The following is a 16,203-nucleotide window of genomic DNA, read 5'->3' as shown; positions in this document are numbered from 1 at the left end:
CATTGCAGTTATAATGATTAACCTATTAATGGGTCTGTAATCATTGTTTGGCAGCATGGTTTGATTTACTTCAAAGAAATAAATATCCCTGTGCTCTAGGAGGTGATTTAATTTTCTTTTTCCTGGGTCTTGGATCCCCAAAGAAAGCAAATGCCTGTAAAAACACTGTGTTGACCTTGAGCTCATTACTCCTTGAAGGCAGTAGTATGTGGGGGCAGGGGATGGGGAAAAAAATTGCTTTTCAGAAGTAAAAGGTCTATTCGTTGAACTATTTGATATTTCTTGGTACTTCTCATCCTTAAATACATACAGAAGAGGAATGTGATACCTTAACTGGGCACTGCAGTCCCACAGCTTCCTAGTGTCCATCTTCACAGACAAACTAAGATCCATGAGTGGGTGACATGGTTCAGAAACCTGGCCAAAAATAAAAAGATGTTTAAAATTCCCTTTTCATGGGTCCCTAGAATTTTAACACTGTTTGTAAAGAAAACCATTTATAGGAGGGTTGAAAGCCATTTTGAAAAACTGTCTCAGTTTAACTAACTTGATTGACACTTCTGTTTAACAAAAACAGAATTCAGCCATCGTGCGACTTCATGTTACCTACTCTTGCTGCTCTGAAAAGAACTAAAAGCATAGATTTCAATATGAGCAGAAGTATCACATTTCCATGTGCTTTACTGTATTCCACAAAGTGATCAGAATTCCAGCTGGCCATTTTGCATTCATGGTCTTGAACAAACCTAACATGAGTCCTGGTGCATAACATTAGCAAGGCCTGAATAGCTGGTACATAAAACCTCTGCAGGGGCTCAATAACCTGGTCATGAGCCCACAGTTAATGAACACTTTTTCTGAAAATGTCCAGTGGCCCCTCCAATGGCACTTCAGGCAGGATTTCTTCTGTTCCTCTCAGGTAGGGAAAAAGCTGTCCACAATTCCACCCACACCAGGCAACCAGTTGCCTTGACATTTTGCCATCAGTGTCAATGTGGCCAGAGTTTGACCATCATTTTAATAGTTGAAGAAAAAAACAGATGCCTCTCTTCTTTATTGCTGACCTCCTGCAGCCAGTGGGTCAGTCATTCCCAGTCTGCTGCAATGTGCCTTCCAAGACAGCAGGTTACAATGATCACTGAATTTGAAAGCCTGGATTCTCATTCTGGATCTAAATAAGTTCATAGGTAACTGGAAACACTCATAACTAATCACAGCCAGGGTGAAATGCAAACCAAGCTCATCACAACCCTTGCAAACAACCAAAGGAGTCTCATCCTGGCTGTGATGTACACAAGGAGGAGACAGCAGCAACCTGCAGAGGAGCAGCTTCTGTTGTGTGGTTTGAAGTCCACGCTGTGTTTAGCAGGCAGCTCTCACAGGGTGCCACTGCCCTCTTCATCCCTTGGCAAACTCTGCCTTTTAGTCTTTTCAGACTGGGCACTCAACGAAGTCTTGGAGAATTAGCTGTCTACTGCTATCAGAAGCCAAGAGGATTTGCATATCCAGCACTGCTTGGCTCTTCACAACCCTCAACTTCAAACAGTTTTTCAATATTTCATGGCATTGTTTGCTAGCAAAAAAAATAATCCCTTCAACCAAAAAGAAAATCAATTTGTAAAAAAATAGAAACAAGACAGATGTCCTTTCCATGCCCTACTATCTATGCAGAAACTAGCCAGGTTGCTAAGGGTTAAATTTGCTCCTGAGTTGGCCCAATCACATTCATTTTGCCTTCTTATTAGGTTAAATAAATAGAAACTTCTTGCAATATCCATCCATAACGATAAGCAATTCCCACTATAATGGAGGGCTAATATATAAATTCAGCCCACATCAGTTTTGTGTCAACTAGCAAAAACAGAAACAATGGAAACTAGACAGTCATGGCTCTGCATAGGTCAACAACCAAGGTTATCTGTATTCAATTACTGGTATCTGCAAACTTGCATACTGTCAGCTGATCATAGACTAAATGAAAACTTATCATGCACAGAGGCAGCAAATACATTTATTTGAAGCAGGCATCATATTAGTTCGTTGGTTTGACTGTGGTTAAGGGGGGAAAAGGGGTTATCAGTCTTTTGGGAAATTCTTTCAAATATAACCTGCAGCAAATATCTAAAATTGGGGATTATCTATGTTATAAATCTTTGTTCAAAAAGTAGAAAAGGAACAGAAATTGCTCTGTAGCCCTCTAAGACGATAAATTATATTATTTAACAATAGATAAACTTAGGGCACCTTTCCTGTGGTACAGCCCTATTGTGAATTAAGCTTTAATCTGCTTCACCTCAACATCTGTTCGGTGGAACCAAAGATCTGGCTGTATTGGGCACAGACAGTAATTTGTTTGTTAACTGCTTCTCCGGAACAATATATCATTTCAGAAAACAAAGCCTACTAACACAACGCATATTTATCTGTTTCCTCTATCTGTGTTCCTTTTTCCATAAGTGCAAGTTCAGGCTTTTGAAATGTTTTCCTAGAGATAATTTGTGATGCTGTTAGATTCATAACCCTGGAAAAATAGATTATTTTTTTCAAGGTTTTTTTCATCTTTGACCAACAGATGTTCTGTTCAAAATCTGAAAGTACTCATGATGTATGTACTAGCAAATTATAATTGTTAACGCCCCTGTGGAAGGAAAATGTCAAACATTTTCTATCAATAGACTGTTTGGAAACAAAGGCATTTGCTTCACAGAAGTTCACGTGCTCAATCTTCCCATTCGGCTTTTCCAAGAGTCTATTCAATTAGACATTTAACATTTTGTTTGTTTTGAGAAGAGGAAGTGAAAATTAACTTCACAGAAGCAAAAAATAAAACATAAAAGCCAGTGGGCATCCTGTATTCCACTGTAAAATGACACTCCAGCGCATTTTGGTGATACAAAGGTGGCCACAGAAAAAAGTCTGTGATCCAGCAGCAGCATTTTACCACTGCACACCAAGGTGGCAATCGAAGAACAAAAAACATCTGGGACACGATGCAGATAAATGTCCAAACATATGTCTTCTAATGAGAGCTCTCCACCCCCACAGATAGTCTCTCCTGGCCACACAACTTCAGTAAAACACATATTTGCCTGCAAGTCTCCACATCTCTCTAGTGTGACATGCAGTGTTTGAATGGTTCATACTTCCCACCATTATTTTTAAAGGTGAGATTTATCCTCTATTGAGGGACTAAAACATCTCTCTTCGTCTCTATCTTTCTTTTAACTTGAAACAAGAAAATCACTACAATTTTCAAGAACAGCAGGGCAAGCTCTCTGTAGAACTCTCCTGCAGAAATGTCTTAAATCAGTCAGTCCTTGTACACAATATGCCATCTTTGTATTGTGTTATATTGTCTTGTGCTGTAGTGTCTTCTACTCTAGTCTCTATCTTGTTGTATTGTTTTATCTCCTCCTTGTAGCATTGGGTGTGTCCAAGCTTCTCATAGTGCTGTACAAAGGAATAAAACTAATGTCTAACACATGCTGTCATGATTTGGGGGGATCAATCTCTATACCACTAAAATTAATTCTGTTTTATAGCATTGACGGCATTACATCCGTTTCAGAGAGGAAGCCCCATGTGGACTGGAACTTCCTGGCCCTCTCTGCAGCCTCTTGCCCTCTTATTGATGTACTGACCATAGGAGATGCAGGTTACATCCTTTTACCTGGCTACAGTGCTAACAGAAAAGCATCATTAAAATGGGAAAAGTCAGCCATGCAAATGAGACAGAGAAATCGCTGCCAACCGAGACAGAGGAACTTTTCCAAGTCTGAACCCTATCAGGCAGCAAGTTAGTAACTGTTTTGTGGATTCATTTGATGAGCTGATAAATATGATAAGAGGGCACCTGAGGTGTTACACAAATCAGGAGAGACTGAGAATCTGTGTTTCTGAGAAGTCAGAGGCAGGAATTTGTGTCTAGAAGAAGAATTGTGACCTACTTAGAGGAATCTGACTTAAGCCCCAAATAATGTTCTTGCTCAAGCATGAATTACAAGCAGCTGAAGAAAGATGAGCTTTTGCACTTGTGCTGTAGCCAAGTTTGCCCACATCTAATGAGCAGAAGTACAACTCGGTGCCATTTTGTATTCCCAGGACATGGTGCAGATGGAGAAGCTGCTCTGAATGTGGGTCCAGAAGCCATTCACCCACTCCTCCAGGCACTCCACACATCCTGCCTCATGCCTGTCCTTGCAGAGCCTGGAGGTGGAAAGCATCAGGTTCAAGAGCAGAGGGAGCAGCACTAGCTCTGAGAAGCAGCCTTACAAACTGGAACCAGAGCTGGCAGCAGCGCTGGAGCACTGGGCATGGATCGGGCTGGAGAAAAAGAATTGACAGTTCCATGCTCAGAAGCCTGGAGAGTGAGAAAGCTGCAGTCAGCCGTGGAGGGAGGGGAAATGCTAAGCTGCCCCACATAAACTCGTACAATAGTCAGTACAGAGAAATTCCTGGGGGCAAAAAGATGGTGAAAATATGGGTCTTGGTTCACCCCCATGCTGGGCGATGCCTCGCTGCATGTCAAGTCTGGGCAGATGCTTCATGTGTTGTGTTATTTGGGCCAAAGTCCCACAGGAAAAAAAAAAAAAAAAAAAACTGAGTCCAAATTGAAAGATGCTATGAGTCAGTCTTCTGATGAAAGAGGAGAACGTGATATTGGGGCTGGCAATCATGATAGTGCTGTGGGATTAAAAGGAAAAAAAAAAAAAAAAGCCCTCAGAGAAAGGGCATGCAAATGATAGAAAAAAGAGCATTAGATGACATTTTCTCCAGGGATGCTATTGCTATATCCCTGCCTTCCTTTCCCCCAGAGGGTTGTGGGTGAGCTCATCGAGCCAGGATCCAGAAGTAAGAATGTAAAGATTAATAACTGAAGTATCCCATTGGCCTCCACAATAGAAGTGTTTTAGTTGGGGTTTGAGGCTACCTGGAGTCCTGACCTAAGCAGATCTCTGAGTGGTGGGAGACCCCTGGGTGTTGCCCAGCCAGGTTGTGCAGATTGGGAGGCATGGCCCAAAAGCCACCCAGGAAACAGCTAGACCCACACTGCTACCACACACACTGTCCAGCATCACAGTTTGAAGTGAGACTAACTTGACCTAAACTCAAGTTTTAACCAACTCCAATTATCTGCAAAGCAGAAATAAATGCTGGTATTAGCACTGCCTGGAAACAGCAAGGGGAAAGCAGGAATTGCACAGAGCAGGGGAAATTGCAGACTGTGAAGGATACCCGAATGCTACATGGCTTTGGTTAGCAAAAGTTTTCTACAGCAAAGGCCTCACATTTAAAGACACCATTTTAACTTGGCCCCAGCAGCACTGGCAATGCAAGCAGGGTAGAAGGAACAGAAGAAGAGGTGGCTGTTGTCAGAAAACACTTTCTGGAAAATATTAAAGTTCTCTTGAGGCATGTAGAAAAATTCCAGAATAGTGTATTATACTTGTTTTTATGATTACCCTTGATCTTTTGGAAGGTGGGGTTGGAGAATGTGCAGTTTTAAAGACAGAAGACAAGACATCTGTAGCCTTTAAAAAGAAAAGCACCAATTCTGCTAGGCTCTCCTTGTAACATTTTTAATTATTTTCCTTAAGTTTCCCAGATAAAAACACATTGCATGGAGCCTCACCCAATAAAACTAAGCGGGTAAAGGCAATAGCCATTGTCTAATCAATATCATATTGCTCATGGCTTTAGCTTGTTCAATAGCTGAGCTCATTGGCTCCTGAGTCGCACCTTAGGATGCCAATATCTGCTTCATGTTGGACAAACTGCATTTGTCATTGCCTGTAACCGAGTTCTTTAATCTCATTAATAACCCACAGATACTAAAAGGCAGCTTTGAATAAGCTGGCTGGACTCTGCCAGGTTTCCACACGCACTCCAGCTCAGGGGGTCATGTGTTGTATGTTAAATAGGCTCATTGCCCCTGCAGAGGCTGCAGCCCTCCTGTCCCATTGCTCCTCAACCCAAACACCCATAAAAGGCAGAAACTGCAAAGAAATAAAACCCAAGAGAATTCTGCCATCAGACAGAGTGAATTGTGCCTGTATTTAGTGCATCATAGCCCCCATACCATATTATCTGTGGTGGCCTCAGCCCCCAGCACAGGGGAGCAGGAACACCTCCTGATCCCTGTGCCTCATCCTCTGCTCGCCTGCATATGGCAGAGAACCCTCGTGCTCCAGCCCCACAAGTGTGCATCAATAAATTATCTTCATTGGAAACACATTGCAAACAAAATGCAAATGGCAAGAAAGTGCTTGTTCTCAGAAGTCTGTCTTGAGAGTTCATCTACCCAGATTATAAACACTTGATAAGCATCCTGGTTTTCAGGCTAACTATCTGTATGGCAGATCCCAGGACTAGGCTCCTGGGATTTCAAAATGTATCATGAAATAAAAACAGCTGCAAGGGAAACTCATATGACTAGGATAGGTGCCATATAGCAATTAACAGCCAGAAGTTTTGATCTGGAAAATCACATTTATTTTAATTGCTTCACTGTTCTGTTCATAAAGAATTTGGCTCATTTGATTATTTTCCTTATTAGATATACTACTTAACTTTGGAACAATGTAGTCATTAGTTCCATTGTTTGAGGTTTTTCATTGCAGTGAAATGAATGACAGAGACATGTTCTGCAAGGAAGATTGTTTATAAATATTTATCATAGCCTTAACAGATATTTGTGTAATCCATCCTAATTTTTCTAACACATAATTCACCAGTTATTTAATCTGTTGTGTGCTGAGTGGCAGGTTCCTTAACCTTGAGTTCAATAAGGCATTTAGAGTGTGTGATCTCTTATCACCAGAGCAGAGCAGGAGAGTAACTCATCTTTTTTATACAAAACTGGCATTCTCTCCATTTTCATTTAGCGGGCTGTTTAAAGAAGATGCACATGTCTGAGTGCTCTCCCTGCTGCCAGTCCTCTCTGAATTTTGCCCCAGCAGGGTGGCACGGATCAGCCGTGGGCAGGACGGGAGTGGGAGCGGGGCTGGGTGGGGGCACACGTGCCCGGGCGCGGCGGCTGCGAGTGCACCTGAGCGAGGGGCTGGCACCATAAAATATGCATGGGCCCTTCTGCAGCAAACGAATCACTTAATTGAAAGGAATTGGGAGGTGAAAAATGAAACTTGGCAGTTCAGCTTCGCTCCATCATTTGGTGGTTGTTGTGGGACTCCAGCAAAGGGAGCTATCACTGCGGGCATAATTTACTTGATTTTAAGGATCCATATGAATTCTGGCGACATACCAAGTAGCCATTAGCTATGAGGAGTGTTTCCCGATGCTCATTTGTTTTCCATGTGTGAGTTTTCACTCTTCCAAACTTTCTTTAGAAAAAAAAAGTACTCTTTCTTCATCAATTCCATGTGGAAAATAAAACAAAAATACAGATAATAAATTATTCAAGGAACACAACTGATTTTTTAATGGAAAAATACTGGTTCTAGAATCAAACTGGCAACTTGCTTTGATTTTGATAAGTGTTAAGTTTTATGTTAAGTGTTATAAAATGATATGCTTGTTCACATGCTCAGGCATAGCCTTTCTGTGCAAATTATCCTAAATAGGGTAACTCAATAGCAAAGTAGGCAGGTATATAATGCTATTACTATTAGGAAAATAGCCTTAATATGAGACATATGCAGGATGCTATTATATCAGTAGGCTGCATTTATTAAGTATGCAGGAGCAGCCCTGTGGATCAGAGCAGAGATGCTGGGCCTGTAACACATGTAACTTGGCTTAGTCTTGGGGTCAAAATCTGTTAATGCAATTTTCTGTATAAGAAGAAGAATTTAAAATCCATGTGGTTTTAATGACACATTCAAGATTGGGGGTGTATGGGGGTGTTGATTTTGTTGGATTTTTTTGTTTGTCCTACTCACATTAAATAAGAACTTCTTTGAAATTTGTGTGTCAGACACTGAAACTAATCTGTGAAATAAGACCAAAAAAAAACTCTTTTAATTTATTTACTTGAAAAGTTTAATTTTGGCCAAGTCATGTTTCAGATTAAAAATATCATTAGTAATAATTTGCATTTACTTATTGAAGCATTACATGATAAACCAGAACCATGTGTCAAAATGTAACTCTCATAAAATAAGTGAACTGAGATAAAGGGACTTCAGAGATTTAAAAAATCAATGTGACACTCAAGACATCTAAAAAGGGTGCCTGCCTTTAAAAAAGGAGTGTTTCTATTTCAAATAATTAATATGTTTTGGTTTCTTCATTTTTGTGGTTTTGTAGCACAGCTTATATCTAAGGCACTATGTTGAACATGCATATTTTGGACTAAGCTCTCGTTTGTGTCTATTTAACAGCTACTCACAGCTGCCTCTGCTTTGAAAGTATTGGCATAAAGTTTCTTCCCCAACTCCAGTCAATACAAAGCACTGGCATTATTTACAGTGGCTCTGCCCGGGCCGTGGGTGCTGCAGGCAGAGTCCAGGCAGCTGCCTGCCTATGGCACCCATGTCCCTTCTGTCACCCAGGCGTCCCTGCACCCTGTGCCAGCACTGCACAGCACACCTTGGGGAGGCTTTTCCTGCTGAGTGCATAATCTGCAGCTCATCTGGTTAATATATAGATTAGTAGTTCAAGATTTGCTGCTAATTTAACTATGCAAAACACACCTGACTGACTGTAATGTTAGGAAGTAAGGTAGAAATTGTAATTTGCCTTTTTCTTTGTGTACTAAGGAGAAGGAGAGTGCGAGTGGTCACTAGCTGGTCTGGGTCTAGAAAGAATTTATCAGTGTGAAAAGGAAGCACAGGATGGGGAAGATTTCTTTCTGCTGATGATGTCTCTTTACTTCCAAACCGTAATTTCATTTTAAATTTAATTTTAAGGGTTTTCCTTTGTCCTCACTAATTTACAAGTTTCCTGCTCAGATGTTCTAACCAAAGAGCCCCATCGTGTCTCCTGTGCAGAGCTGGGGACTGAAGGTTGTGCATGTACGGGGCATGAGCTGAGCAGCTTAAGTTACATCAGGATGGTGAGGAGAGTGAGGTGATCAGGTAAATTGCCAGGGAGTGATAAATCAGGTGCTGGGTCTCACCATAACATATATGGAGTGTGTCTGTCTAGCTGCGTAAATATACCTAGAGAGACAGGATTTACTGTACACACAAACATATTTTTATACATCATGTACCCACCTGAGCTGTAGTTTTGGTCCTGGCACCCGTGTGCCACATTCTGTTTGACCATGTGATGATGATGGACTCTTCCATAGGGTTAATTGTGTGTTTTGGGAGAAGAGGTCATTCTTTTTTTTAAAACCCTGTTCCTGGACACAGCTCCTTGAGCTTTACATTCCAATTGTGTACTTGGGTGGCCAACTCTGCTAAGCTACTTTTTGGACACTTTTGACAGAAAAGCTCTCATTTCATTGACTGTACCTGCAAAATACTTGTACAAATTTTAATTATGCATCTAGCAATTAGGATATTAACTTAAATCATTATATATTTAACTTATAATCTTAATATGTATTAATGGCAACAGCAGCAAAGAGAGATATGCATAAGAAATTAGAATTAATTGGTCTGTAGTAGAGATGACTTATGCTCTTCCAAGAGATAAGCTGATGATGGGAGATGCAGACTCATTCCCAGCAGACAGAAATTTTATATAAAGAAAATTAAACTTGGGTTTTTTTTAACTGTTCCTTTTCACTTTCTCGGTGAACTCCATGTCTCTGTTTTATGGTGCAGCAGGCCTGGCTTTCCAAATTTCATTCCTCTGGCTTGCAATGCCAGAACCATACTACTATCTGTGTGAATAAGGCATTTTCTCAAAGAACAGGCCTAATAGTTAGAGTCAGTCTTCCAGATGGGTTGTAAAACTCTTTGAAACCACTCCACTCAAAGGATATTATACTCCTGAAGCTGTATGTTTGTTTTATTATAAACAGAGATTTCTAATTCAAAAACATAGAAATGCTGCCTACTTCTGAAGCAAACTGACATGTGGAGCCGTGCTAGATCTCAGCTGAAGCAAAACTTAATTTATCTCTCCCTAAATATCAAAGGGGCTTGAGGAGGGGCGGTATCACATTTGGTCTTTTTAACTGAAAGACATTGTGGGTGAGTGAAAAGCCCAAGTAGTTTTCCTCTACCATCTGACTGAGAGGCATGGGATGGTGTCCTCCAGCCAGCTGATTTCAGCCCTTCCCTGGCCCAGCCCCTGCAACCCCAGCAGCAGCTCTGCAGGATCAGTGGCACTCTTGACACTGATTTTTCTCTTCTCATCTCCTCAGAGAGGGCCCTGTAGAAGTCAGGGCAGAGCTGGAGGCTGAGCACATGGCTGGAGTGACACAGAGGGTGACAGAGCTGCTGGCTGTGGGTGCAGCAGCTCCCCTGTGCTCGCCCGTGCCAGGACGTGCTGCCAACGCCATCAGCACAACACGTCCAGCCCTGAGAGCCACCCAACCACTGAATGGCCTGGGGTGGAGGGACCTGAGAGATCACCTAGTCCCAAACCCACTGCCATGGGCAGGGACACCTTCCACTATTTCAGATTGCTCAAAGCCCCATCCAACCTGACCTTGAATGCTTCCAGGGATGGGGCAGCCACAGCTTCTCTGGGCACCCTGTACCAGTGCCATAGCCATTCAAAATATATATATTTATATATATATATCTAAAATGGTCCTTTATACAACTTTTATGCATTGAAAGACCAAGCAGTCTGCCTGAATTTATCAAATCAGCCAATCTAATAATTCTCTCAAGGAGTAGAGAGAAAATTCAAAATGTTTCTGCACTAGGCAAGTACCATCAGCCCTTTGGTGGGAACAGACCTGCACTGTTGGCTTTGCCCTCTACCAGGGTGTGATTTTCCTGCCTGAAGTCAGTAATAAAGGTTCTCCCCCAAATTTCACACTTGAGCTCATTTCCAGAATGTGCCATACATCTGAAAGATAGCTGCTCAGGAGAATCCATAGGCAAGATGGGAAGAGAAGAGCAGCCACGATCTACAGTCACCGTTTTATTCCTTCAAAACATGAGAACTGGAATTGTCCCTGTTATGATTTGTCAGACACCATCCATAAGAAAAAAGCTAAGTGGATTTTTTAATCTGAATTTTTACAGGCTTTTCTGCCAGTCTTTAAGTAGATTCATTATTATTTTTTGCCCATAATTTGTATAAAGTACTTAGCATTCAAAACAGATCCTTTTTAACCTTTTGCCCAACTTGGCTTTTTGTACTTTTTTTTTTTAAAGGGGGGGAGATGGAAAGGGAGAGAAACCCTTTAAGTACCTTGGGCCTGGGTTCCTTCAGTATGCAGGCTGTAAATGTTTTACTTTGATTTGAGATACATGACAATAAATTAGGGGACATTTATCAAAGCTGCTTTGTTGCATTGCTGACAAAAGCTGCTTTTTGCATAAATTACTGCATTATACAAATACACTTAGCAGGATCCTGTTTCTTTGATGTTGGTGGAGGAGATTTATGTCCAATGGAGTTTTTATTTATCTGCCCTGTTCACCTCAACAAGGGCAGGACATATTCCTCAATTAGTTCCATACCCCTAGAAATGACATATATATCTCACAACTAGAAGCAGAGAAATTTAAAGCAAAACAAAGCAAAAAAGCACAAGTGCACTTTTCTGGCAAGTCTAAACTACTGTACAGTGTAAAAAGTAAATATTAGGCTGGAGCTGTGGCTTTGAAATCTTTGTTCTCAGACTGCTTTGAAAGCTATTTAAGTAAGCTAATTTTGACAAAACAATATTCCCTTTGCAGAAAAGCTTTTCTAGACTTCATTAAGAGACTAAGTAAATACGAGTCCTTTTCAACAAATACTTGATAGCCGAATAAGTAGGTTAAAAGAATAGATTCCCTGGGTGGTAATCCTCCCTGGAACTGTATTTATGCTAAAATCTCTTCCGATGAATATCTAATAAACTAATGAAGGCCATCTTAGGCTAAATGGTGAATTAGGATGGTTAGAAAGGAACTTGTCAAATGAATAAATTGGCTAAACAGTTACACTACTTAAATGAATACAGAATCTCTTGAACACCATTTTGAGTGCTATTCTTCTGTCACTCACCATATCCATACCTCAGTCTACACGTAATTTATTTTGTTCCTGGGTCAGGGGTTCAAATGCAGCCCTATGTGGCCACTCAGAGCTGTTGCTGTACAATGGCCTGAGATCATTCCAGAGAACCCCAGACCTCAAAAGAAAAAAAAATACCACAGAAAGCAGAAATTTGCTATTGCTCTCCTCTTTATATAAATATATATTTATACATATATACATAATACAGTTTTAAAAAATATATATTATATATATAATTTTTATATATGTACACATACATAGTGCTGTCAGTCTTTGGCACATTTTTTAATGCCAGAGTATTAATGAGCCAAACCCTGAAGAAGAGATGATCTGGAGTACTGGAGATTAATACTTACAGCCCCAAAACTGTCAGGGCTCTGTTAACCTTAAAGCTTTGCCAGTGAGGGGAAAGGGCTGATGTTGAGAGGGCTGAATCAGCTCAGGCAGATGGTTCGGAGCATTGTCCTCCATGTCCTTGGACAATCATCCCCCAAAACTAGAGTGAAGCCCCTACATATCTGGAGCATTCCACTGAAGCTAAAAGGTTCATAATTGGTACCTCTCATGTTTCACTCTTTACTGGCCTTTGCCAGGCACTTTTTTGATCAAAATATTTATGCCAGAAGGACTTTGAGCTTTTGCTCATTCTTGTCTATGAAACTACTGAAGGCTTTCAACTCAGAATAAAAAAAAATATTTTCTAAAACAATTAAAATATTTCATTACCAAACCCTTGTTTCCTTTGAAAGATGCTCTTATTTGTTCCTTATTTGGAGTTTTTAATTGGATTACACTCTGTTTTTAAAAAATTCTGGAAGAAGCCTCCTATCCTTTCCCCTCCATCCACCCCCAAGATTTAAAAAATAAATAAAAGGTGAGGTCCTTTTCATGTTGGTAGAAAAACAATAAAATTATACAAATTATACAGATTTTCATTATTCAGGCTGCTCAGGAGACCAGATTCCACACAGTGCATTTCAATGATCCTAGACAATGAATTACTATCATAATTTGTTCTTAAAGTCTGTTTAATTGGCTCACTTAGCCACCTGTTCAGTAGTTACCATGAAAACATGGTAACAGAATTGGTTTTGCTAAATTTCTGAGTGCCAGCCTTTCATCCTTCATTCTGCCTCCTTCACCCATAAAGTATCAAGCAGTGCTTAGCACAGATTTAAAAATAGTGTCATGGCCATGCTACACATATTTTAGCTAATCAGGAAGGAACTCAAAATTATAACAATGCAATGCTAATCGGGGCATTTACTCACTGTCAGTTCTGCCTGTTCCTGGGTGAGTGTCAATTTGTTACATCCCACTGCACACACAATAACAGGGGGAAAAGGTAAAGAATGATATGCAGGCTTTGTGTATGTGGAGAGGTAGATGCTACACACCCCTCCAGCTGAATTTACATCAGCCCATTTCACATGAAGAAGTTCCATTAAAAGGAGTAAAATTGTGAGAGGAAATTCAGTCAAGGACATTCAAAACTGTTGTCCATTATTTAAAATTAATTTTTTTAAATGAAGAAAAGAAAAAGCAAGCAGAGTTAAAGGCATGAACTTCCATTCAGCAATGCTCACCACATTAAAAGAAAAAGTGGTGAGGCGCTGGGGCACCCTTTGTTGCCTGCCGTGAGTCAGATTGCTTTCCTCGAGACCAGTGTAAAGTATTTTTGCAGGAGAGCAGACTCTGTGAAGGAGAGGGTTCAGCAGTAGAGCATAATTAGCACTCTCTAAAACTGGAGCTACAGTGTAAACAGCTCGAGTCTTCACTGCACAACGCAAACAAACAATCCCAGCTGAGAATTCCCTGGCAGGAACCAAGCAAATACAGCCCTCGCTGCTGACTGCTGTTATTGCTATGGCTGCTTAATCAAAACAGACAGCAGCATGTAAAAATGTAAATATTTGATATTTGTTAATACAGTCCTAAGTTATTGCTCTGACCTGCTGGTTTGGTTCCATGCATTGGGATCCTCTATGCAACTCACTCGTCATACATTTCAGCGGAGGAATATTTTTAAGAAGCCATTATCTAAACTGCTGATGTAATAAGGCACCAGTATATGAAATACACTTAATAACTCAACTTCAGTTATTTATTGTGAACGAGGGTGCATTCTCCTTGATTCCATTTCCCAGCAAAATATAAGTGGACCTTTCATCATGAGTGCTTGAATTTATGGCAAGCAGACCAAGTGACATTAAGAAAGCCACACAATCCCTTCATTCAGGCTTTAATAAGGAAGCCAAGGAAAAATTATCCAAGCTGGTTTGCGGGTGACAGCACAAGAACTTTTTGGAGTCAAAAAGTTAGCACGGAGGCTCCCTGTCAGCCCATTAAAAAGCAAGGTTGGCATTCCCAGATATTGGAACCATGTGTGCAGAGGAATTTTTCTTCTGGTAAGACATTCCAAATATTGTCCCAGAGCCAAACACTTCGGTGTTAGACTAATTTAAGCAGTATGTTGGAATCAGCTCTCAGGACTTTGATCATATGGAGATCGTTTGTTACAAATTGAACTAACCCAGTCTCTATTTCTGGTGGATCAGAACTATGGATTTGTTGAATTAAATGCCTCGTTTAATGCAGTTTGCACATGAAAAGAAAGCTGCACTCAGGAATCTGATAGTGAATTTTTCACCTAACCAACAGGTCTACTTTTTTATTACTTTTAAACCTAATCCATACTCAGTCCACACTGTTCTTAATAAGCCCGAGGCTGTTTGGAGTGAAGGTTTAAATCAGCTCGTATGTTATGGGGGGAAAGCATCACTGAATTATCAAACCGTGTAATAAGGAACACATTTGAATCCAATTCTAGAAATAATTTTATGAAGAAAAATAAATTAGTTCTTGGTTGTTATTTACCATCCAAATAGCTCAGTGCTCTTTCATGACAGCAGTGGACAGAAAGCTGAAAAATGATTTTGCAGACAGACGATTTTCTCCCTGCTTCTCATGATATCCCCATTTTTGCAGCTGAACTATTGTGAGGGTTAAAAGTGCACAAAATAAAGCACTTCCACATATGGCTGCACTTTCTTTTCATTTCTTGAAGTTATAATGCCTTTAACTGTTGATAATGATATTATAAACTGTCATTTAGTGCATTTTGAGTATATTAAATACATGAACAAAAGATGTGTAGTTCCAGCTGGACCCTGATCAGAAACACTGAGATCTGATTCACTGAAACTGCAGATAGCAATGTGCAGAGCTTGTGAGGAGCCTTGTGGACAGCTAGCAGTTGCAATAGTAACAGAATAAAATAATTGATTAAAATAAAAGAACCTGACAGCAATTATTTCTCCAGGAGTGGGATGAAACTCAGAAATGGGTACCCAAGTGGAATCTAATGGAAGAGTCACTGGCATGCTGCTACACCATGGACTGACACAGGGCTTGAGTATATCACAACTCTCTGCCTTGGGGAACTCAGGATTTACACTGTTTTCAACACATTTTCATCTGGAGTCTCACACAAAATAAAAGCAGGAACACCAGCAATTCCCAGGGACCCTTCCTCTCAGTCCCAAGGGAATCTACATAACAGAGTTGACATGGAAGGAAATGGGAATGCTGTTTTCTGCCCAGAAGGGGCTAAATGAATCTCTCCAACCTCACAGCTTTGAAAGGGCCCTATAGCCAAGCTGAAAACCTCTGATACATGGATATAATTTTTAATGACATCTCACTGTTTTACTGGTTTAGCAAAGAGATAATATGCCATGGTATATGTAGCCTCAGCCCCTTGGTGCTGTTACAGGCATATCCAGCCACTGCAGCTGGAAAAGGAACTAACCAAAAACCCAAAAAAGATTAAATCCCAGACATGAGCCCTGAGCAAGAATTATCAAGACCTTTACTTGGTCTTAGAAGACAAAAAAATAGTGACATGGAAATAACATGGCAATACCCTAAACCTGACCAAGGTAAGCTCAATCCCCAGTTTTTGCTGACCATGGTGCTCCCATTGCACCAAGCACCAAGGGAACCATCCTGAGCCTCCCCTGTCCTTACCCAGGCCATGGGGGGATGCTGGTGAGCTTGGCACAACCAGTGCAGAATACAAAACAGGACAGGGAAGCAAGAAGGGTG

General features: G+C 40.7%; 1 long non-coding RNA gene across 1 annotated transcript in view; it reads right to left on the bottom strand.

Annotated features, from left to right (window-relative positions):
* LOC144247034 (uncharacterized) overlaps positions 1 to 16,203 on the bottom strand; it is an 85,827-nt gene that overhangs the window by 39,963 nt on the left and 29,661 nt on the right. Inside the window, exon 2 of the long non-coding RNA XR_013340729.1 lies at positions 329 to 417. This is a non-coding gene — a long non-coding RNA (uncharacterized LOC144247034). The remainder of the gene's footprint in view (positions 1 to 328; positions 418 to 16,203) is intronic.

The sequence above is a fragment of the Lonchura striata genome, chromosome 13 (assembly GCF_046129695.1).
Source record: "Lonchura striata isolate bLonStr1 chromosome 13, bLonStr1.mat, whole genome shotgun sequence".
NCBI lineage: Eukaryota > Metazoa > Chordata > Aves > Passeriformes > Estrildidae > Lonchura > Lonchura striata.
Note: the sequence above shows the minus strand (reverse complement) of the source record. Positions and strands in the feature narration are given on the sequence as shown.